The 24284-nt window shown below is 58.9% G+C and overlaps 1 protein-coding gene across 3 annotated transcripts in view; it reads right to left on the reverse strand.

Moving 5' to 3' along the window:
- Positions 1-8233, reverse strand: part of ST3GAL3 (ST3 beta-galactoside alpha-2,3-sialyltransferase 3) — a 389973-nt gene extending 381740 nt beyond the window's left edge. The window contains exon 1 of one of the 3 annotated variants that reach the window (XM_073357969.1): positions 7683-8233. The gene's annotated coding sequence lies outside the window, so the exon portion shown is untranslated. The remainder of the gene's footprint in view (positions 1-7682) is intronic. The other 2 variants (XM_073357970.1, XM_073357971.1) reach the window with 2 other exon arrangements.
- Positions 8234-24284: the final 16051 nt, after the last annotated feature.

Here is a 24284-nt window from a genome sequence, read left to right on the forward strand (position 1 = left end):
GGGGAGGGTCCCACTGCTGTCCCATCACCCACCATTGCATTCGTCTGCCACTCGTACTGCGCTGGGCACTACCAGCCGAGGGCCCGACAGAAGCCAGCTCCAAAGACGCACTGCGCGGTACAGGAATGTGCCTCCCCTGCTAATTCCCCTCGGACGTCTGCCTTCTGGGCCTCTCCAGGTCGAATTCTCCTTGGTCCACAGCATACCACTCTGTGGGGGAGGGAGGGAGGGTGACGATCTGCAGCTGGCACAGTAGAGCACTTTGAGGGGAAGGTTTCTTGGTCCCAGCACTCAGCCGTGCAATGAGGACTGGCACATTAGTGTTCCCTTTCCCCTGGGGAGTGAGTGGAAGCTGGATTAGGAGAAGACCCATTCGCATGGAGGAAGTGGCGTCTGCTCAGGGACTATAACTTCCCCAGGCACAGCGGGGAGATCAGTGGCCCTGCAGCCACTCAGTCAGCCACTCGCATGTTTTGGTGAGCACTCAGGTGTCCACATGCCTGAGCTGCAGCCTGGGGAAGAGGGAACCCCAAACTCCACCAGTTCCCCCAAGCTCTGCACCCAGCCAGAATCAAGAAAGGGGCTCCACGCAAGGTCAGCTGCACTGCTAGTTAGGCAAGTCTTGCAAACTCAGGCAATAACAGAGCCCATGTCCGTGCCACACATCCATGGGATAGGGTATTGCCCAGGGTTACAGGATCACACATGGGAAGGGGGCCAAGTTAAGTCTGCTGGGAAGGCCAAGGTCAAAACAAGAAGAAAATACACAGAATCAAAGCATTACAGTTGTCCCCACCAGCAGCCTTACACTGCCAACCAGACACTGCACTGGGAAAGAACTGAAACCTTCAGCCACCTGAAATATTCCTTCCTCACAAAAGGCACTTGTCTCTCATAGTCCAGTGTGCACAGATGCAAATTCCAGATCCAAGGTGAGAATTAACATAAGGATTCATGGATGTTAAGACCAAAACTATTTTTAAGTACATCAGAGGTAGGAAGCCTACCAAGCCAGCAGAGGGGCCATTGGACAGTCGAGGTGCTAAAGGAGCACTCAAGGAAGACAAGGCTATTGTGGAGAAGCTAAATGAATTCTTTGCATCGGTCTTCACTGCAGAGGACGTGAGGGAGATTCACAGACCTGAGCCATTCTTTTTAGGTGACAAATCTGAGGAACTGATGCAGACTGAGGTGTCAACAGAAGAGATTTTGGAACAAAATGATAACAAGTTACCGGGGTGGATGGTATCACCCAAGAGTTCTGAAGGAACTCAAATGTGAAACTGCAGGACTGCGAGTGGTCGCATAGAACCTATTGCTTCAATCAGCCTCTGCACCAGACGACTGGAGGGTAACACATGTAAGACTGATTTTTAAAAAGGCACCAGAGGCAATCTCGGCAATTACAGACGCCTGACTTCAGTACCAGGCAACTTGGCTGAAACTACAGTAAAGAACAGAATAATCAGACACGTAGGTAAACACAGTACGTTGGGGAAGAGTCAATGTGGCTTTTGTAAAGGGAAATCATGCCTCACCAATCATTTAGAATTCTTTGAGGGGGTCAGCAAACGTGGACAAGGGGTATCCAGTGGATATAGGGTACTTGGACTTTCAGAAAGCCTTGGACAAGGTCCCTCACCAAAGGCTCTTATGCTAAGTAAGCAGTTGAGGAATAAGAGGAACTGTCCTCTCATGGATCAGTAACTGGTTAAAAGATAGGAAACAAAGGGCAGGAATAAATGGTCAGTTTTCAGAATGGAGAGAGATAAATAGCAGGGTCCCCCAAGGATCTGTACTGGGACCTGTGCTGTTCAACATATTCATAAATAATCTTGAAAAGGGGCTGAACAATGAGGCGGCAAAGTTTGCAGCCAATACAAAAATCAGTCAGGATAGTTAAGTCCAAAGCAGACTGTGGAGAGTTATAAAGGGATTTCACAAATCTGGGCAACAGGGCAAAAAGATGGCAGATAAAATTCAAAGTTGATAAGGGCAAAATAATGCCCACGGGAAAACATAATCCCAACTATACATACAATATGAAGGGGAATAAATTAGCTGTTACCACTCAAAAAAGATCTTGGAGTCACTGTGGATAATTCTCTGAAAATGTCCGCTCAGTGTGCAGCAGCCGTCAAAAAAGCCAACAGAATGTTAGGAACTGCTAGGAAACAGATAGAAAATGAGACAGAAAAGATCACATTGCCTCTATATAAATCCATGGTACACCCACAGCTTGAATACTGCCGTCATTCTGGTTGCCCTATGTCAGAAAAAACACATTAGTGTCACCCTTTGGCCAGTCAGAGTTGGCAGCAACCAGGGCCAGGTTCAATTTCTAGGGGTTCCTTTTCAACAATCCAACACAAAACCAGCTCGAGCCCCCACCCAGTGACCTGGGACAATTACACACCACACCCTGGGTGCCTCTGAGAGGCCATACTTCCCCTCTCGCTAGCACAGAGTCTGAGTGTTGCAAAAAAACCCACCTTTAATAAAAGGAGGGAAATAATGTGGCATTAATTTGGGGAAATACTGCAAACAGGATTGATAAACATAAACCATTAGCAAAACACCCACCCCCATGTAAGCTGGTCAGTGTCCTTTTCCTCCTCAGGTTTTTACGTCCAGCAACCCAAAAGTCCCTTCATCGTGCCCGTCCCTTCTCTGCACCCCACTCACAGTTGCTGTCCTTGGACAGTGCAGCCCCAGAGTTCACAGGTGCATCTGCAGAGTTCGCCTCCCACCCTTGGTGGAGGGGGGCACCCTACTTGCTCCAGTGCTCGGGCACTCCCTCGCTGCCCCTCTCTGCAGGGCTCTGCTCTGGCACACTCCACCAACCATCCTGCTGGCTGCTCACCATGCCAAGATATCTTAAGGGGCCCCCCCTTAACACAGCACTCAGTGATTTTGGCACTCTGTAATTTCAGCTGTTAGTGGGGAAGCCTTACTGCTGGTTCACACTGAGCAGTCTCTTGCACCAGAGACACTGTCCCAGAGCAAGTCTAATACTTAGACCTAGGTATCAGTGATTCCAGCTCTGCAGCATGTAATAAGACTTTCAGGCAAGTCTAAATTAGCTCTGCTATTACACAGTGGAGAAAGGAAGGGTCAGATGGTGTCTGGTACCCTTAGGCAAGACCCACACCACCCTCTCTCAACTCACTGGGCTTTGGAACCCATATCCCCCTGCCTAGCGAGTGCCATTTAATTGAGGGTGAGTCCCTCAATCAGGAAATGCCAAGTACAGTTCTGCTGCCCTCGATTCACACAACAAGGATAACACCACTTTATTACTCCTGCCCCAATAACAAGGAGACTGGGGCTCCCACACCAGCCAAAAGTGACCATTTGGGCAAGCAATCCCATCATGCTGAGCACCTAGGAAGGGTGGATGTGCCCTGCAAATGAGACCAGCTCCTGAAGTCCCCTTCCACAGCTCATCACTAGATGTCAGGGGAAAGATCATTCAGACTCTGCTTACATTAGAATTGGGAGAAGGGCAATAAAAAAAATATATGGGGTATGGAACAGCTTCCGTAAGAGGAGAGATTTAAAATGACAGACTGTTCAGTTTAGAAAAGACAGCTAAGGCGGGGTATGACATAGACCTATAAAATCATGACTGGTGTGGAGAAAGTGAATAAGGAAGTGTTATTTACTCCTTATCATAACACAAGAACCAGGCAGAAAGTTTAAAACAAACAAAAGGAAGTATTTCTTCACACAACGCACAGTCAACCTGTGGAACTCATTGCCAGCAGATGTTGTGAAGGCCAAATGTATAATTGGGTTCAAAAAAGAAATAGATAAGTTCATGGACAATAGGTCCATCAATGGCTATTAGCTAAGATGACCAGAAATGCAACCCCATGCTGTGGGTGTCCCTAAGCCTCTGACTAGATGACAGGGGATGGATCACTCAATAATTGCTGTTCTGTTCATTTCCTCTGAAGCATCTGGCACTGGCCACTGTCGGAGACAAGATACTGAGCTTGGTCTGACCCTATGTGGCCATTCTAACGTTTTCAAGGAACCACTATTTTCATCTAGTCTGGCCTCTTGCAAAACACAGGTACTAGAACCTGATCCAGTGATTCCTTCGCTGATCTCAGAAATTTGTAGTGGAACAAAAGCATAGGTTTTAGAAATGGTCTTGTTTGAAAGAAAAAGTGACAGAGAATCCACCCCTTCCACTGGTAAGTCATTCCAGGGATTACTTGTTCTCACTGTTAAACATTTGGGCAGATCCAGTCTGAATCTGGCTATCTTCATTTTCCAGCCATTGGAGCTTGTTTGGCCTTGTCTGCTAGGTTAAGGAGCTCTCTCTCCCCATGTCGGTACTTACCGATGTAGTAGAAAGACAGCCTGAGACTTGAGGCCGAGTATAAGGGCCTGGTACAAAGCCTAAGAGCTTTGACTAAAGTCAGGTCCTGCCCCGTTACAAAGCAGTTGCCTGCTTGCAGGGTCACTGTCCAATACATGAACTTGGCAAGAACAGGGCGGGCATTGCAGACAAGTACTGCTAGGCACGAAGTAGTCACATGGACACATTGCAGAAGGGTGACACCAGAACACCCCGAACCAAGGTTATGGTGTAAACACACTCCCCAAAGAGGATACAAGGACACGCTGACCCCTCTTAGAGAGAAGGTCAGGATGACAGCATGCTGGATAGAGATGTTTTGATCGAACCAACATGTAGAAGGGTGGTAACTAAACATGCCAGTGGGGCAATGTATAACTTGTTGGTGCTGCGGTATACAGACGGGTCTCCCAGGGGGTGTCTTTGTCCGGCCGAGGGGGGAATGGAAAGTCCCAGCATTCAGGGAGCTGCGTCCATTGTCACACATGCTAGTGTATATGTAGACATTGATCCGGGGAGCTAGGAGCGTGCTCCATGGGCAACAAACCTGGCCGAGCGCTTGTGGTCTTTGGGGCAGCTGGATCAGAGCCTGCTGTGTGGGGTCTCTGGCCACAGCCAGTGCAGCATACAGGGAGAACACACACAGCCAGCAACTGACTGCAACAGACTTTGATCAAGCCACCATTGAACCTTTTGAATGTACTAAATAGATTCTGCTCCTTTCGTCTTACTGCAATGCAGGTTTTCCAGACCTTAAATCATCCTTGTAGCTCTTCTTTCAATCCCTTCCAATTTTTCAATATTGTCAGGAACAACAGGACTGTCTAACACAAGAGTAAAGCTTGTCTGTGTTGCAGACAGTTTCCTTGGGGGCCTGCTCCAGATCATGAAATGAGCTCCCCCAGAACCAAAGAAGCCCCTCAAAACTGCCACCTACTGCTCCCAGTGCCAGGCCCTTCTCCAACCAGCCTTCCCAGATATAAACACAGAGCAGAATGTACGCTGTGACGGGACAAGGCCAGAGGGCTATAGAAAAGTAGTGGGAGATAGATATATTAGCTCCAGGCTAAACAAATCCCTGGTACCAGGTTAAGTGAAATGGAAGCTGCTCCAGGTCAATTAAGACACCTGGGGCCAATTAAGAACTTCCCAGAAGGCAGGGAGAAGGCTAGGTTGATTGGGACACCTGAAGCCAATCAGGGGCTGGCTGACACTAGTTAAAAGCCTCCCAGTCAGTCAGGTGGGTGGGCATGTCAGGAGCTGTGGGAGGAAGTTGCGCTGTTGGAGAGGCTGAGTAGTACACACCATATCAGGCATGAGGAAGGAGGCCCTGAGGTAAGGGTGAAGTGGAGCTTGAGGAAATGAGGACTGCTGTGGGGTCCCTGGGCTGGAGCCTGGAGTAGAGGGCGGGCCCGGGCTCCCCCCCCTCCACCTTTGCCCCCTGATTAATCACTGAGACTGGGAGACAACAGAGACTGTGCAAGGAAGGATAACTTATCCTCACCTCCCTCGCTGGCTTATGATGAAAATGGCTCAGTAGACTGTGACCCTTGTCTCTATAGAGAGAAGGGTTATGTGGAGGGTCACAGTGAGCCTCTGAGGCTAGCGAAATCAGCCAGAAAACGCGGGACCCATGGAGGCAGGGACAGAGCTTTGTCACAATGTCTAATTGCTAAAAACCAAAGCAACATCCCACATTACACATAGAATTCTGCCCATGGGAGAGAAGGGACATGTCACATCTGGCACATGTGAATCATGTCACAAAGCATTTTTGGACAGTGCTCAAATACCCCAGTGAACAGGGCTGGGTAAAATTCTGTAGAATATCCCCTCCCTCTCCCCAGGAATACACCTGATCCCCGAAGGGCAGCAATATAGTCCCTGCTGTGAACAAAAATCCCTCAACTGAGCTCATTTCTGAGTTCCAAGGCACCCTGAGAAAGTTCCCCAAGTCCTACCTCTGTTCCCCTCTGTTCACCAGGACCATGCATGTGGTGGGAGACAGGATTTGCTCCCTCTCTCTGTCTGGTATTTTTAGTTTCTCTCTCACCTTGATATCTAAGCTCTGTGTCCAGCATTGCATCCTTCCAAATTCTTCCCCACTGCATCCCCAGGTGGACTTCCCCATCTTGGAATAGCACACAGTACCTGGGCAGCGTACTCTATGCCGAGGAAAGAAAATGTACATAGCTGCTTCTACTAATAGCATGGCTCCCTCCGAGCTATCTGTATACCGTCAATGGGCACGTGGCACATTGACCCGTGTTAGGAGATGGAAAGCATAGCCGATGGAGTCATGTATGGACCTTTAATGTCCTTTGAACAGATCCAGTAACCATCTCACCTGGCCTGATTTCTCGTACTACCTCTGAACCCTCTCTGGTTTGTTACAGAATGACTTGTCATTTGTAAAATGAGGATTGTTCCAAACTGCACACGGGCCCTCCTGAGCAAACTGTTTCCCTGGAGGCCTTTAGTACGAACGTCTCCCCATCAGGCTCATGTGCCCTGAGGAGAGGCTTTGGTTATTGTGACCACAATTGAAGAGAGCTGGCAATGACTGCCGACAGATGCCCAGACTATCTTCCCCTCCTGAAATCCATGTTCCTCCAACTTCAGAGGCAGCCAGGAGGGAAGTGCTTGGACTTTACCCAACACCCAGAGGGGAATTTAATATTTGCATGGGTCTGAGGCCTGGAAGCCTTACCAGGACAAACAGCCCCATAAGGAATGTCCAAGAACTCTTCACTTCAACTCCCTGCCCTGGGCTATTGGTAGCCTGCGATGTAAGTCACATGGTACTGTTTCTGCTCACTGCATGACTCTTTAAAAAGGAGAATGCCAAACAGTTTCACACAAGCACTTCCGATAAAACTGGTGACAGAATCTGTGAAACTGCAGGGATTCACAAACACTCCCTCCAAGCTGCAGCCACCATGAGTAACAAATCCCATTTCCCCACAACCAGCAGCAGAGAGAACTCACCACATTTATCCCCAGCAATATTTTCAACCCACTTGGTGTGTTATGTGATCAGCTCTAATTAATGCCCAGCCACCATAAGACACATTCAAACCACACACATTACACAGCTGGATTTCCCTCCTCTGACTCATTGGCACCAGAAATCTTCCGTAACGATAGAACAGACACTGCAGGGTTGGGCATTTCTGCCATGCACACACGTACGCAGTAGACCTATGGCAGATAATGTTGCTATTACAGTTTGTTCTTCCTTTCCAGATCAGGAGCGTCCCTTTTCATGCCCCAGCAGCGATCTCATACCCAAGCTGTCGTGTCCCAGCCTCACCTGGACTCCAGCGCTTCCCTCTTGGCAACGGGCAGCCAACCTTCAGTTTGTAATCCTGGTGCACGGGCGGTGAAAGGCAGCTGAGGGCTGAGAGAGAGAGATTGTCATTTCATCTCCTGTTCATCAGCCCAGGCAGACCTAAAAATAGCCCCAGGAGTGGGCTGACTGAAGTCATGCTGCTGTATCTGTTACCCTGGCAGCTGAGAGAGAGAGAGAGAAAAATTGCTAATCCATGGCAGAAAAATGATCCTTCCGACCCTCTGGAGCCCAGCGAGAGTGGCAGCTACAGGAACTGCCCAGCTGCAGGTGCAAAAGGGGTCGCTTCAGCCTTTGCACTTTACCAGCCGGGAAACAAGAATCACCCAGGAGAGAAGGGGTGATCGTTCCCGAGACAAACACGGAGCGCGTTAATCCCTGTGCCCTTGTAATAGCGGAGCTGTGCGGGTTTGCAGGCTGTATCTGACCTGCTGGGAGCCAGGTACGTTCATGCCTGCAACACAGTGCGTGATGCTCAGTATTGCTGTTGTTGCGCAAAGGAGCACGTCTGCCATGCCGACTCTCCAGGAGCATGGGACCTTTGATTGGTGAGGGCTGGGCGCCTGGAGACGCAACAAGCGAACCAGGCAAGGGGGAGCGGCGCTACTCCCACCACGGGCTGGGCAAGACTACGGCTGTGGGTTACCCACTCAGCAGCCTGCAGGCCTGCAACCCTGGCAGGGGGAGAATGGGGACTGTAGGGAGGGATGCATCCAAGCTCCTCCTTAAGTCTCATGTCTGCCCCAACGCCCACGGGTGGGGAAGACGCCCGCAGACTGAATTCAGAGAGGATCCTCCCGCCGTGCATCGGTCCTTTCTGCCCACCCAGTGGCATGTGAGCCCTCTGGGCAGGGGCTGCCTGCACCTATGCCTGGTGCAGTGACTGCACTGCCAGCACTTGCATGACGGGAACAGGTGCCCCACAGGAAGCAAGTGTCCTGCCCAGCTCCTCCCACTTCCTGCCTGCAGTGCCCCAGGTCAGATCCAGCCCTGCCAGGCTGTCAAGGTTCCTTCCCCACTCTGAACTCTAGGGTACAGATGTGGGGACCTGCATGAAAACCCCCTAAGCTTATTCTTACCAGCTTTGGTTAAAACTTCCCCAAGGTACAAACTATTTTACCTTTTGTCCCTGGACCTTATTGCTGCCACCACCAAGCGTCTAACAGATATATAACAGGGAAAGAGCCCGCTTGGAAACGTCTTTCCCCCCAAGCCCTACACCTCCTTTCCTGGGGAAGGCTTGATAAAAATCCTCACCAATTTGCATAGGTGAACACAGACCCAAACCCTTGGATCTTAAGAACAATGAAAAAGCAATCAGGTTCTTAAAAGAAGAATTTCAACTGAAGAAAAAGTAAAAGAATCCCCTCTGTAAAATCAGGATAGTAAATACCTTACAGGGTAATCAGATTCAAAACACAGAGAATCCCTCTAGGCAAAACCTTAAGTTACAAAAAGACACAAAAAAAGGAATATCCATTCCCTCCAGCACAGCTTATTTTATCAGGCATTTAAACAAAACAGAATCTAACGTATATCTAGCTAGATTACTTTACAGGAGTTCTGACCTGCATTCCTGCTCTGGTCCCGGCAAAAGCATCACACAGACATCACACACCCCTTGTTCCCCGCCAGCTTTTGGAAGTATCTTGTCTCCTCATTGATCATTTTGGTCAGGTGCCAGCGAGGTTATCCTAGCTTCTTAACCCTTTACAGGTGAAAGGGTTTTTCCTCTGGCCAGGAGGGATTTAAAGGTGTTTACGCTTCCCTTTATATTTATGACACATGCGGATCCAGGAGGGCACCAGGGAGCTGCCAGGCTCCTCCCAGCGCTTGGTGCCTACTGTCTTCAGTCAGCGTGTTGCCTGGCTCAGCAGAGGGGTCAGTGCACCGTGAAGCGTGTGCACCTCGGCTGCCTGTACAGGTGAGCAGGGAGCGTGTCTCTTTACAGCCCTTCACCCATGCTGTGGGCAGGGAGATGAGCAGCCCAGCTGGGGTCATCTTCGTTGGTGGGCAAGGGACAGAGCAGCGTGGGAAGGGGAGAGCCAGGGTCAGGGGGCTGCAGGGATGGTTCCTGGGGATCCTTGCACCCAGCCCTGCAGGGTCCCAGCCGGGCCCCTCCTGTAGCAGTGCTCCCACTGTGGGGCTGCACTTGCCCAACAGCGAAGGTGAGCGTGCACCAGGCGTACGTGTGCACAAGGTGTGTGTGAGTGTGCACTCAGTCTGCAGCCCCTGGCGCTCCGGCCTCACACTTCGAGTAAGGAGAGTGCAGGACTCCCTGCATTACTGTGACTGCAACCCAGGAGGGCCTGGCATTATTGCCCCACTCTGCCCCACACACACCCTGGGGGCTGCTGCCAGCAAGGCGCCACCTGATGGTCTCACAGATCCAGGGGCTCCAGGGCCCAGCAGGACAATTCAAGAGGTGGCTGCTGACTTCAATCCACTGGATGTCACCTGGCTCACATCCGCTCTGACTCTCTTGGCAAGTGGAAGCCCCGTGGCTGGCAGCTCCATTCGGAGCTTCTGACAGGCAGGTCCCACTTGTGCACGCAGCAGCTGCCAGCCAATGCCCGCTGTTGTCTCTCCCGCGGCAGACAGCCCCAGTGTCAGCGGGGGCACGGCCCTGCCCTCTGGAAGCCATGCAGCCAGCTGGGCTGGCTCTGCTGCAGGTTCTGGCTAGTGCAGACAGGAAGCATCCGCAGCCTGCGTGTGGCTGCCAGAAGCAGGCAGCAGACAGAGGAACCACTTCCCCTTTCCTGCCACAGCTGCTGTCAGCACAGCTCCAGCCGTGGTGCGTTCAGGGCCAGCGCGAGGTGCTGTGGGGACAGCGAGGGAGAAGGCGACCTGGGGTCGCTTCCAGAGCCAAGGCAGAGCAAGTCCCTCCACATGCTGCCTCTCCCCTGCCCTGGGGGGCACTGCCTAGGACAAGAGAGGTTCATTCAGTCCTCACCTCTGTGCTGGGACAGCCAACCAGTCCCTTGGCATTGCCCAGAAACGTCAGAAACGACCTGGCGAGCACTGACCTGGCCCATACGTGAATCCGCTGCACAGAGAGGCCAGGCTCCATCCCATTAGCAGCCACGTGCTCTGCCTCATCTTCCTCATTCTACACACCGTCACTAAACCAATGCACCCCACTGGAGCCTAGCGTTCCCCTCACCCCGGCCATGGCCCAGCTGTGCGTGGTCCCCCCGCCCCGCCAGCCCCTCCCCGGCAGCTCACGGCCTCCTACCCGGCACTCCCTGAAGCAGGCCCCCTTCCTGGGGGCGCCTGGCATGCTTTTGTGCACTAGAAATAAAGAACAGTGCGACATCACGCTGCCCAAGCCCGTCACCCGCTGGTGTGTGTGGGGGGATCCGTCTGCCTTGGGTCACACGTGCCTCTGGCCCAGGCATGTGCGTCTCTGCGTGTGCCCAGCGTGTCTCAGCAGGGGCCAAGGCCACGAGGGGTCTCATCAATTGCTGCAGAGGCCGTTGTGATGAGGGCAGAAGGGGCCAGCAGCGGCGTGGGGCAGCCCCGGAGCCCAAGGAGTGGGTGAGAGGTGGCACAATATTTACTGCCGGACGACGCAGGAGCAGGTGATGCGGCAGGGCAGATTCTGCCAGCAAAGGCCAGAGCACCACGGCACAATTACTCTGAACCAGTCCTCGCACTAGGACCCAGAAGCAAAAGGAGCCAGGGACCCCCCAGCCAGGACCATTCCGTGATTGTGGGCTCCGAGCAGTGCTGGGGGGCGGGGTGAGGCAGCCCTGTCTGTTCAGCTCTCCAAGGACCACCTGTGAAATGCAGGCATCAGAGACAGAAATAGGGAACCTGCATCTCAGGCAGCCACATGGCGCTCACTGAACGTAGGTCCCACAGGGGCCCCCAGCTCCAGTTTACTCCCCAGCCAGGGGAGCTTTACTCACAAATAGCTCAGGACGACGGCTTTACATCCCCAGCAGCCAGCCCCAGCTGCGAAAGCCGTCAGCAACCTGTACAGCCACAACCACAGGGCAAACCCACACCCCAGTCAAGCCACGCCCCAGTTAACCACGGCTAGGCTCCTGCCCCAGACATTCAGAGAGTCCCACAAACACAATTCAGACCAAACCCACCACAGGCCCAGCCAGCCAAAACCAGAACCCATGCCCAAAGCATGATGATCGCTATCTGCCCAGAAACCCTGGCCCTCACCCCCCTACCACCAATGAGACGCCTGCCATCGCAGTACCCGAGTACCTCCCAGGGATTTAGAAAACCACCACCAGCACTTTTCTCCTTCCCAGCTGGCGTAGTTAGCGGAAAAAGTAATCAGGCCCCCGATCTTATCCCAGTCCAACTATAATCCCCAGCCTCAGCCCCCATCACAAGCCAGGTCAGAGCCTACACTAAATGACCGTCCCCTATGTTCACATTAAACCATCCCAAATGGCCACCCATGTGAATGTGACCCTAATCAATCTTTACCACGGCTCCAAAGTCACCAGCAGCCAACCTAGCCCCTGACTATCCTTGAGCTTTACTGGTTCAATGCAACCTCAGAACATCTCGAACGTTAACCACAAACCACAGAGAAGGACTTCCTCCTGCACAGAATCTTCACAGCGCAATTCCCAGAGCAGAGCATCCCGCCCAGCCAAAGAGACCCGTCTGCACCAACGAGATCCTAACTCTCTAGGGGTCACGCTCTCCCATGCATTCGGCTAACCCTCGCCTGGGCTCTCTCGGGATGGACCTCCCCTGGGGCCTCGGCTGGGTGCAGGACGTGCAGCCCACCCCCACCCCCCACACAGTGAAAGCCTGTCTGCTGCCTTTGCCCTGATCACGGGACTGAGTAACTCACCAGAACACAGGAGTGGACAGGACACCGGGCCCAGCCCAAGCCACCCCTTCTGCAAAGCTGTCCCAAATGGGGGGATGCACCCCCCCACCCCCCGTCTCTGAGGCTTTCCTCTAGAGGCCTCAAAGCCCTTTCAAACTAATTGGCACCTGGCGGCCTGTCCTGGCCTGCGACTTCCACGGCAGCGACTCGGGAGCAGACGCTTGGCAAGCGGGACACGTTGTCTCCGGCAGACGAGGGGAGGCTCGCAGCGAATTAAACCAGAGCAGGGGCACCCCAGGGCAACAGGCTGGTGCTGGAGCAGCAAGAACTGCTAACACCCGGCTGCGCAGCGCCTCCCAGGGGAGCAGGCCGTCAGTACACAAGGCACCGGCCCTGCCCCAAGGGCTTTGCAGCCGGAGAGCAATTAGACGCAAACGGAGCCAAACGTTTCCTCGGGAGGCTGAGCGCCGGCTGGCCACAGCACTGTCGCAGGCTGGCTCCAGCAGGGCCCTCAGATGGGTCCCAGTCCCTTCAACTGCTGCCCCACGTCCGCTCAGAGCTCCACCACCCCTGCTCTGGCTCCCCGACAGCGGGCGTGGGAGCGCCAGCCAAGGAGCCCGCGGGCCCCACGCCGCCCCAGAGAAAGGAGCCAGCTCCCCAGCTTGGGAAAGGCTCAGTCCCAAGTGGTGTTCTGCTGCCTGACTCACTGCCGGAGTCTGACCCTTGGCTGCCCGGGGAGCGCGCAGCTGCACGCTGATGACCGCGACGGGCAGAGCCGCCCGGAGGCAGGGCCTTACCTGGCACTGCTGGGCTAGATTCCAGCCCAGCGGGCAGGCGGCCAGCAATGCGCACGGTGGGTCAGCCACAGCCGAGAGGGGACACACTGGACCCTCAGCCCCTCGTTTTGGAAGGGATGGGGGTAGCAGTGCAGAGGCCTCAAGCCCCCGCCACCCCGTGCTTGGGCCCAGGGCCATCACAAAGCGGGCCGCACAGAGAGCCTGGCACCCGCAGGCAGCCGGGCCTCGCCAGCCGCCTCGGAGCCGCTCACCGCACGCACAGCTGGCCCCAGGGATGCGCTGGGCGCTGTTGCCATGGCTACTCACCATCACCCCCAGTTCTCAGACAGGCAGCTGCCGAGTGGGGGGCACCCCGGAGCCCCGGGCTCTGAACGCGCCTATCGCAGGAGCTGTCCCTGCTGGCAACGCGGCAGGACTGGGCTACTATGGGCTCTGCCGAAGGGGCCGCCAAAAGAGTCTGGGGGACTCAGCAGGGACAGGCGGGGGCTTCCTGCCCCTTCGGTTCATCCCCCCGGAACAGGAGCCCCACGACTCTGCTCTCGCTGCTGTGGGGTGAGACAGAGGGGCCCTCTGTCTCACCCCAAGTTGCAGTGGGGCGCGTGCCAAGTTGCAGTGGGGGAGGTTTAGATTGGATATTAGGAAAAACTTTTTCACTAAGAGGGTGGTGAAACACTGGAATGCGTTACCTAGGGAGGTGGTAGAATCTCCTTCCTTAGAAGTTTTTAAGGTCAGGCTTGACAAAGCCCTGGCTGGGATGATTTAACTGGGAATTGGTCCTGCTTTGAGCAGGGGGTTGGACTAGATGACCTTCTGGGGTCCCTTCCAACCCTGATATTCTATGATTCTATGATTCCCGGGGTGAGCCCACAAAGTGGGGCCACAGGTGGGACGTGCCTAGAGTTCCCCCGCCCGGCTCTGAAGGGAGCAGCCCCGCCCTAGCCCCAGAGTGAGGGGAACTGGGTCACCCCCCACCTCTGAACCCCACTATTGAACAGGTTTGGCTGCCAGCCTGGTCAGCACAGACAGGGAACAAGTTCTGCGCTTTGGTGGCCTCCAGCACAGCAGTGTCCCCAACCCCCAACCTGGCACCCCACCGCTCCAGACAATGCCCGGCCCCCGCCCACCAAGCACAGTCCCCCCAGCCTGCACCCTGTCACCCCTACCACAGCTTCTCCCCACCCCCAGCATACACCCTGGCACCCCCCACTCCCAGTGCAGCACCCCACCCACCCAGCCAATCCCCTGGCACCCCCCCCACACACCCAGCGCAGCACCCCCACCCTACACCCTGGCACCCCCCCACACACACACAGCCTATGCCCTGACACCCCCAGCGCAGCACCCCCCACCCTCGCACCCCCCATGACCCCAGCCTATAGCCTGGCACCCTCCACCCCCCCAGACATCCCGTCACCCCGTGTTCTGTTACCCCAGTATGGCACCCTATGCCCTGGTGCCTGATGCCCATGGCCGGGCCCTACTATGTTCAGTAATTACCAGGGGGGGAGGGGGGGTGTCAGGGAGCAAGGCGGGGCCTGGTGCTTAAAGAAAGAAAGAATGGAGGACCTGGCCCCACTGCCCGGCCCCCACATCTCTGTGGTTAGCTTCAGAGCCCCTGCAGCGCCCATCCCCCTCTGCTCCCTGCCGGCTCCTGCCCTCCCCATGTCCTGACAGTTCGGGGCTTCCCTCCCACAGAGCAGTGGGGGGTGACCCTACAGGGGCTGGGCTGGGGGAGGCAGAGCTTCCCCCACCTTTGGTGGCTTGCAGCCCCTGCTACACTGGGGTTGGGGTCAGCTCCCCTGGGCTCCCCTCAGCAGCCCCCAAGCCAGCCAGCTCCGGCCTGCAGGCGTGTGCACGGGGAGCATGGGGCGGGGTTGGAGAGGAACCAGCTCCACACCATGGCAACCAGCACGTCCAGGGCCCAGGGGAGAGGATTAAAAAGGAGCAGCTGGCAAGACCTGGCGGTCAGAGCCAAGAGTCAGCTCAGCCGGGGACCCAGGGCGGGCCCAGCACCATGAGCATCAGCCTGACACTGAGTCCTCTGCAGCCCCCCACCCGCTCCGGACTCCTGGCACAGGAAGCCGCACGCAGCCCAGGACCGGCTGCGTTGCTGCCCTGTTACGCTGATGGGCAGGGCGCCGCGGAGGGAGGCCATGGCAGGGACTCGTGTGCCGTGCAGCACCTGGCACATCAGGGCCCTGACGCTGGAGGGGGGATCCAATAAGGAGCAGGGCCAGGCCCCCACGGTCCAGACCGCCAGTCTCCTGGTCCAGCCCCGAGAGCCACGTGCCCATTACATCGGGGTGGGGGGTAACCCTTCCCGGCAGCTAAGGGACATTCTAGCAGCATGTCACAGAGTCACTGGCCGCTTACGGCCAGCAGGCACCAGGCCACCCACTCTGGCCACCTGAGTCACCGGCCCCCCAGCACCAGCCAGCACCCGCACCCCAAACCCAGCTCCTGGGATCAGGCCAAAGCCGTGCAGCCCAGGGGAGACCAGGCTAGTCCATGCCACGGATGGGGCACAGGAGGGACAGACATGCAGCCGGATGATCCTGGCACGTTCATGCCCAGCCTGCAGGAAGTTGCTGGCACAGCTCATGCCAAGGCTGCAGCCTCTCGTCCCTCAGGACCCGGCTGGATAGGGGGCAGACCGAGGCACACACTCACCTGGAGATCTGCTCCCCGCGGCGAGCTCCTGCAGGGTTCGCTCGATGCCAGCGCCTGCTCCCACCCCAGCCTCAGCAGCGCTTCATCGCTCCCTGACCTCACTGGGGCCCTGGACAGCAGCGCCTGGCTCGACTGGCTACGGGCCTGGGCAGCCCAGGGGCAGGGCAGCCACGGGCCCTGGGAGCGGAGGCGCTGAGGGGCAGCCAAGCTCTGCTGACTCGCCCATTGCATCTCTCCACCCCGAGCCAACACGTTCAGGCCCAGGTAGCTCAGAGACTACACCTGCCCCTCCCGCAGCGAACGGGAAACGGGCGTTTCAGCCTAGAGCCGTGACAAGGAGCCATTGAGAGCAGGGCCTCGCGCTGGGCCTCTGCTCCAGGAGCGCTCGCTGCCCCGAGCCACGGGACAAAGCGGGGCCGCCCGGCCAGCGAGTGCTGCCAGGAGCTGCCCCCAGCTCTGTCCAACTCCCCGTCCGTCACGCTGGCTCGCCAGCGGCGCCTGCCCTCCAAACAGCCCATCTTATTATTATGCAGACACCTTGAGTCCCGCCTCCAGCCGTGCATTTCCCTCCTCTTCCCAGGCCCCTCTGCCCTGGCTCCTCTCAACCCTGCCAACACCTTTCAACCCCAACTCCCAGCCCCGGGCTCCCCTCACCCCCGACCCGCAGGCACCTGATAGCCCGGCCCTGGGCTCCCCTTGCCCCCCTCAGTCCCCACCCGCAATCCCTGCTAGCCCGGCCCTGGGCTCCCGTCGCCCCCCTCGGTCCCGACCCGCAGCCCCACCTAGCCCGGCCCTGGGCTCCCCTCGGTCCCGACCCGCAGCCCCTGCTAGCCCGGCCCTGGGCTCCCCTCGCCCCCCTCAGTCCCCACCCGCAATCCCTGCTAGCCCGGCCCTGGGCTCCCGTCGCCCCCCTCGGTCCCGACCCGCAGCCCCAGCTAGCCCGGCCCTGGGCTCCCCTCGGTCCCGACCCGCAGCCCCTGCTAGCCCGGCCCTGGGCTCCCCTCGGTCCCGACCCGCAGCCCCTGCTAGCCGGGCCCTGGGCTCCCCTCGGTCCCGACCCGCAGCCCCAGCTAGCCCGGCCCTGGGCTCCCCTCGGTCCCGACCCGCAGCCCCAGCTAGCCCGGCCCTGGGCTCCCCTCGGTCCCGACCCGCAGCCCCTGCTAGCCCGGCCCTGGGCTCCCCTCGGTCCCGACCCGCAGCCCCTGCTAGCCGGGCCCTGGGCTCCCCTCGGTCCCGACCCGCAGCCCCAGCTAGCCCGGCCCTGGGCTCCCCTCGCCCCCCTCGGTCCCGACCCGCAGCCCCTGCTTGCCCGGCCCTGGGTTCCCCTCGGTCCCGACCCGCAGCCCCTGATAGCCCGGCCCTGGGCTCCCCTCGGTCCCGACCCGCAGCCCCTGCTCGCCCGGCCCTGGGCTCCCCTCGCCCCCCTCGGTCCCGACCCGCAGGTCCTGCTCGCCCGGCCCTGGGCTCCCCTCGCCCCCCTCGGTCCTGACCCGCAGCCCCTGCTCGCCCGGCCCTGGGCTCCCCTCGCCCCCCTCGGTCCTGACCCGCAGCCCCTGCTCGCCCGGCCCTGGGCTCCCCTCGCCCCCCTCGGTCCCGACCCGCAGCCCCTGCTCGCCCGGCCCTGGGCTCTCCTCGGTCCCGACCCGCAGCCCCTGCTAGCCCGGCCCTGGGCTCCCCTCGCCCCCTTCGGTCCCGACCCGCAGCCCCTGCTAGCCCGGCCCTGGGCTCCCCTCGCCCCCTTCGGTCCCGACCCGCAGCCCCTGCTAGCCCGGCCCTGGGCTCCCCTCGGTCCCGACCCGCAGCCCCAGCTAGCCCGGCCCTGGGCTCCCCTCGCCCCCCTCGGTCCCGACCCGCAGCCCCAGCTAGCCCGGCCCTGGGCTCCCCTCGCCCCCCTCGGTCCTGACCCGCAGCCCCTGCTCGCCCGGCCCTGGGCTCCCCTCGCCCCCCTCGGTCCCGACCCGCAGCCCCTGCTCGCCCGGCCCTGGGCTCCCCTCGCCCCCCTCGGTCCCGACCCGCAGCCCCTGCTCGCCCGGCCCTGGGCTCCCCTCGCCCCCGACCCGCAGCCCCTGCTTGCCCGGCCCTGGGCTCTCCTCGGTCCCGACCCGCAGCCCCTGCTAGCCCAGCCCTGGGCTCGCCTCGCCCCCCTCGGTCCCGACCCGCAGCCCCTGCTCGCCCGGCCCTGGGCTCCCCTCGCCCCCCTCGGTCCCGACCCGCAGCCCCTGCTCGCCCGGCCCTGGGCTCCCCTCGCCCCCCTCGGTCCCGACCCGCAGCCCCTGCTTGCCCGGCCCTGGGTTCCCCTCGGTCCCGACCCGCAGCCCGATAGCCCGGCCCTGGGCTCCCCTCGGTCCCGACCCGCAGCCCCTGCTCGCCCGGCCCTGGGCTCCCCTCGCCCCCCTCGGTCCCGACCCGCAGGTCCTGCTCGCCTGGCCCTGGGCTCCCCTCGCCCCCCTCGGTCCTGACCCGCAGCCCCTGCTCGCCCGGCCCTGGGCTCCCCTCGCCCCCCTCGGTCCCGACCCGCAGCCCCTGCTCGCCCGGCCCTGGGCTCTCCTCGGTCCCGACCCGCAGCCCCTGCTAGCCCGGCCCTGGGCTCCCCTCGCCCCCTTCGGTCCCGACCCGCAGCCCCTGCTCGCCCGGCCCTGGGCTCCCCTCGCCCCCCTCGGTCCCGACCCGCAGCCCCTGCTAGCCCGGCCCTGGGCTCCCCTCGGTCCCGACCCGCAGCCCCAGCTAGCCCGGCCCTGGGCTCCCCTCGCCCCCCTCGGTCCCGACCCGCAGCCCCTGCTCGCCCGGCCCTGGGCTCCCCTCGCCCCCGACCCGCAGCCCCTGCTTGCCCGGCCCTGGGCTCTCCTCGGTCCCGACCCGCAGCCCCTGCTAGCCCAGCCCTGGGCTCCCCTCGGTCCCGACCCGCAGCCCCTGCTCGCCCGGCCCTGGGCTCCCCTCGCCCACCTCGGTCCCGACCCGCAGCCCCTGCTAGCCCGGCCCTGGGCTCCCCTCGGTCCCGACCCGCAGCCCCAGCTAGCCCGGCCCTGGGCTCCCCTCGCCCCCCTCGGTCCCGACCCGCAGCCCCTGCTAGCCCAGCCCTGGGCTCCCCTCGCCCCCCTCGGTCCCGACCCGCAGCCCCTGCTCGCCCGGCCCTGGGCTCCCCTCGCCCACCTCGGTCCCGACCCGCAGCCCCTGCTAGCCCGGCCCTGGGCTCCCCTCGGTCCCGACCCGCAGCCCCAGCTAGCCCGGCCCTGGGCTCCCCTCGCCCCCCTCGGTCCCGACCCGCAGCCCCTGCTAGCCCAGCCCTGGGCTCCCCTCGCCCCCCTCGGTCCCGACCCGCAGCCCCTGCTCGCCCGGCCCTGGGCTCCCCTCGCCCACCTCGGTCCCGACCTGCAGCCCCTGCTCGCCCGGCCCTGGGCTCCCCTCGCCCCCCTCGGTCCCGACCCGGGGCTCCCCTCACCCTGCAAGGCTCTGCTGGTGCCCCTCAGTCCTGAACCGCAGCCCACACCACCAGGTGCTAATATCACCCTGGGATTCACAGCTAGGAGAGGGGAGTTTATCCAGGATCTCTCTGACTTGCTGGACACCGTCACAGACATCTCAGATGCCGGCCTGTCCCACCCCACTAGTCCTGTGAGCTGGGCCTTCCTTGTCAAATGCCACCTGGCCAGCTCACCACAACCCCTGGCCCTGCACTCAGCCAGACCATTTTCCTCCCCCGGCCCAGCATGTCTGTGCCCAGCCTAAAGGGAACAAAGCCCTCCTGGCTCTGATGGATTTACCCTCTCCCCTGGGGGCCACAGCTAGGTCAGCCCCATTGTGGACAGCAATGGATCCCCAGGCTGAGCTGTCCAGACTTGGGGGCTCACGCAGCAGAGCCAGGGCCTGAACCCACATTCCTGGAGCCTGGCTCTGGCACCATAACCCTGCAGCGACCATCTCCCCCCCTACCCCCTTCAGACCCCTCTGCCCCCAGGTGCTGGCACAGAAATACCCACAGTAAACACAGACCTGTGCAGCCCCCAGGGCGTGTGTGGAGCCCTGGCTGGGGCACAGACCCCCGTGGTTCCTAGTGGGTTCGGTCAGTGCCAGGTCCAACACCCCTCTCCCCCCAGAAGGGCAGCTCCGCCCTCCCAGCCTGCTTCTCCGGCTGGCACCAAGCCCAGCACACTGCACCCACCTCACTCCGCATCTGGCTTGGCCACAGGCTTCTCCCAGTGTCAGGCTGAGTCACTAGGAATAATGGGTCTTGTGACCAGCCCAGTGCGGGGAGGGGCAGATGGCTGCCCAGCCTGCCACATTGAGGAGACACTTGGGTCTGGCCCGGACGGGGCAGCGCCTCCTGCCCACGGGCTGTGACCAGGGCCAGTCTCCGCAACTGGCCCATGAAGGGCCAGATGAGGCACCTGGGTCCCAGCCTCAGCGCCCGCCTTCTGATGCCTGCGCCCACACTTGGCCCCGGGGATCATGCTGCGTGGGCAGGAGGAAATCAGCACCTCCGGGTGCTCCAGCACCAGCATGAGCCCTGCCAGGCATGTGGACCCGCGGCCGAGCTGCTCCTGGTCGGGAAACGGCCCCTCTGTTCAGACACCAACTCCCGGAGCCCGGGGACGCACTCGCTGCCTGCAGCGGAAGAACAAAGCTGGTCAGACTGAGCCGTGAAAGTGGGCATGGGGCAGGGGTTGGGAGTCAGGACTCATAGGTTTTATCCCTAGCTCTGGGAGGGCAGTGGGGTCTAGTGGGCTACAGCCAGTGGGGACCCACGCTCCTGAGGGTCTATTCCTGGCTGTAGGAGAGGAAGGGAGTCTAGTGGGATAGAGCGGGAGACCAGAAGTCCTGATTTTGCCAATCACTGAGTGACCTGTATCAGGGCTCAAGACATGCCTCAGTTTCCCCTTTGCATCCTGCAGCCGCCCCTGTGAGAGAAGGATCAATATTGCACAGCCCCGGGCATGGGGGACAGGCCCCTGTCATGCGCTGCTTGGCTAGAACCACCCCGATCACCCGGCGTGCTCCCCGCCCATGCTAGAAGGTTGTCTCCGCTGGCTGCTTTCCTGTTCCATGAGCAGGAACAGAGCACGACTGCTGCGGCCCCAAGACGGGGCTGCCTGGGAGCACAAGCGGGGCCTTGTGTCTGCTCCTCATGCAAGCAGAGAGACACACACGGCTCCTGGGCCTGCCCGCAGCAGCTGCCCTACAACCCCCAGAAGAGGGACTGGACAAATAGAGGCCAGGCCCTGGGAACCTGAGGAGGGAGACCCAGCACGTCACCTCCCCTCCCTCCACCAACTGGACTGTGAGAGTGCACAGGAGAATCCAGGCTCCAGGGAAGGGGGTGTTTGCCCAGGCTCAGAGGGAGCCCATTTCCCTGGGGGCTGAAGGCAAGGGGGGGCCCCCATCCACTCGAGGTGGAGTCATCAGCCTGTCACTAGGGCAAATGGGGCAGCTCAGCACTCGCCAGAGGGCAGGGCTCCAGGGCAGCTGTTCTGCCCTCTGCTTCGAGTCCCAGCCCCAGACTGTCTCCTCCTCCCCCGCAGGATCCAGACATGATGTTTTCAGCTACGAATACTGAGCTTGCAGAGAGAATACAAACCTGGGAGGGATTTGGTGGCTGCAGACTCACTAGAGCATTTCACAAGCGTGCAGTGCAGCAAAGCCCAGAGAGATTTTGTACAGGCCAGAGTCCAGGTCCCCTAGTCTGACCCCGCCTGTATAGCACAGCTCCAAAACAACTCCCAGACCCCCTCTGTAGGAAAACATCCAACCTCTTCTCTGACCCCCTCTCCAATTTATCCACATCCTTCTTGAAGCCCCAGCACAGGACACAGGATCCCAGCAGCCATTGCACCGGGCCAATAACCTCATGGCTCCTATGCGAGGAGTCCCCTGGTCATGCCCCCCCCCAGATTGGGAGAGCAGCTTTGGTTTGGGCCGGAGCGTCACAGCCCTTGAGAGGCTGGGCACTGGCCAATGCCGAGCAGAGAACTGGCCGTGCTGCCCGTGGCTCCCAGCATGGGGCAGAGCTGAGGAAACAGGTGGGCTTTGCAGGCGGGTCCTGTTCCCTTGCCCACCCCACCCATGCCACCCTCGCCAGTACATCACCCACTCTCGAGGGCAGCACCTGTCCTGTGCTGCTAGGGAACAGCAGGGCAGCAAGATAAATCCAGGTCAAGCACATTCCCGCTGGAGGCTGCTCAGCAATGCCAGGAGCGTGGAGCGCATCAGCTGAAGAAAGGCTGCCTCAGAGGCCAGGGGCTAGAGCTGGTGCCAGGTCAGCACCAAGGAGCAGGGCAAGAAGGAAGGAGAACAATCTTCCCAGAGCTCCCAGCGAGGTGGCAGAGGGCAGATCAGTGTCACACAGGCAAGGAGCAGTGAGACCGGGAGCTGGAGTACGAGCTAATCCTGAGAAGCCCTAGGTGAAACAGGCATTTCCAAGGAGTTACTAGGAGCTGGAGGGGGCAGGTGGGGCTGGGAATTTGCCCATGACCCGAACTCTCCCGCTCACTGAACACCCAGGCTCTTTCCTCCCTGCAAGCTTTGGCATAGGTAGCTGGGAGTGCTGGCTGCCAACATGCCTGCCTGCATCCCAGCAATAATGCAATGCACTGCTTCCCATGCATGTCCTATTCCTTCTCCTCTGTGCTTTGGCAGGTCTCAGTATTTCCATGGCTGGGGGGTGGGAGAAGAGCCGTCATGTCTCTCTCTGGGGCACAGTGCCCTCCTCCAGCTCCCCTGCAAGGTGTTGCAGCCTTCTGGCTCCTAGAGATCCTCTAGGTCAGTGGTTTTCAAACCATGGGTTGCAACCCAGGTTACAGAATGGAAGGCACTGGGTTGTGGCGGCTCTGGTCAGCACCGCTGACCGAGCTGTTAAAAGACCCCTTGGTGGTGCTGCCCGGCTACGGCAGGCTAGTCCCTACCTGTTCTGACACCACGCTGCAACCCAGAAGCGGCCAGCAGCAGGTCTGGCTCCTAGGCAAGGGGCCACAGGGCTCCACACGCTGCCCCCACCCTTAGCACCAGCTCCTAACTCCCATTAGCTGGGAACTGGCCAATGGGAGCTGGGAGGGGGTGGTGGTGCCTTAGGGCGAGAGCTGCACAGAGACACTCAAGTACATCTGCCTAAGAGTCGGACCTGCTACTAACCACTTCTGGGGCACAGCGCGGACAATTGGCTGTAAATGGCTGCTTACTTGCAGGCCTTCTTGTGAGTCAGGCCAGGAAGAATGAAGGCTTGGGATCCATCTTAAACCTGGTGCTTTTCCATTTAGAAGGAGGGATGGGGACCCAGAGAGACAAAAGATTCCCACCTTGTGCCAAAGCTATATAAGGGGGTGGAACAGAACAAAGGAGGTTCCAGTCATGAGAAATCCCCTAGCTACCACCTGAGCTGGAGCTAACAAGAACTGTACCAGAGAAAGGATTGGGCCCAGACTAGGAAGTAGTCCAGTCTGTGAAAGAAGCTTATTGGAAAATCTCTGAGGGTGAGATTTTATCTGTAATCAGTTTCTTAATGTACTAGGCTTAGACTTGCATGTTTTGTTTTATTTTGCTTGGTATAGAATCATAGAATCATAGAATATCAGGGTTGGAAGGGACCCCAGAAGGTCATCTAGTCCAACGCCCTGCTCAAAGCAGGACCAATTCCCAGTTAAATCATCCCAGCCAGGGCTTTGTCAAGCCTGACCTTAAAAACCTCTAAGGAAGGAGATTCTACCACCTCCCTAGGTAACGCATTCCAGTGCTTCACCACCCTCTTAGTGAAAAAGTTTTTCCTAATATCCAATCTAAACCTTCCCCACTGCAACTTGAGACCATTACTCCTCATTCTGTCATCTGCTACCATTGAGAACAGTCTAGAGCCATCCTCTTTGGAACCCCCTTTCAGGTAGTTGAAAGCAGCTATCAAATCCCCCCTCATTCTTCTCTTCTGCAGGCTAAACAATCCCAGCTCCCTCAGCCTCTCCTCATAACTCATGTGTTCCAGTCCCCTAATCATTTTTGTTGCCCTTCGCTGGACTCTCTCCAATTTATCCACATCCTTCTTGAAGTGTGGGGCCCAAAACTGGACACAGTACTCCAGATGAGGCCTCACCAATGTCGAATAGAGGGGAACGATCACGTCCCTCGATCTGCTCGCTATGCCCCTACTTATACATCCCAAAATGCCATTGGCCTTCTTGGCAACAAGGGCACACTGCTGACTCATATCCAGCTTCTCGTCCACTGTCACCCCTAGGTCCTTTTCCGCAGAACTGCTGCCTAGCCATTCGGTCCCTAGTCTGTAGCTGTGCATTGGGTTCTTCCGTCCTAAGT

Source organism: Lepidochelys kempii, chromosome 8 (genome assembly GCF_965140265.1).
Source record: "Lepidochelys kempii isolate rLepKem1 chromosome 8, rLepKem1.hap2, whole genome shotgun sequence".
NCBI lineage: Eukaryota > Metazoa > Chordata > Testudines > Cheloniidae > Lepidochelys > Lepidochelys kempii.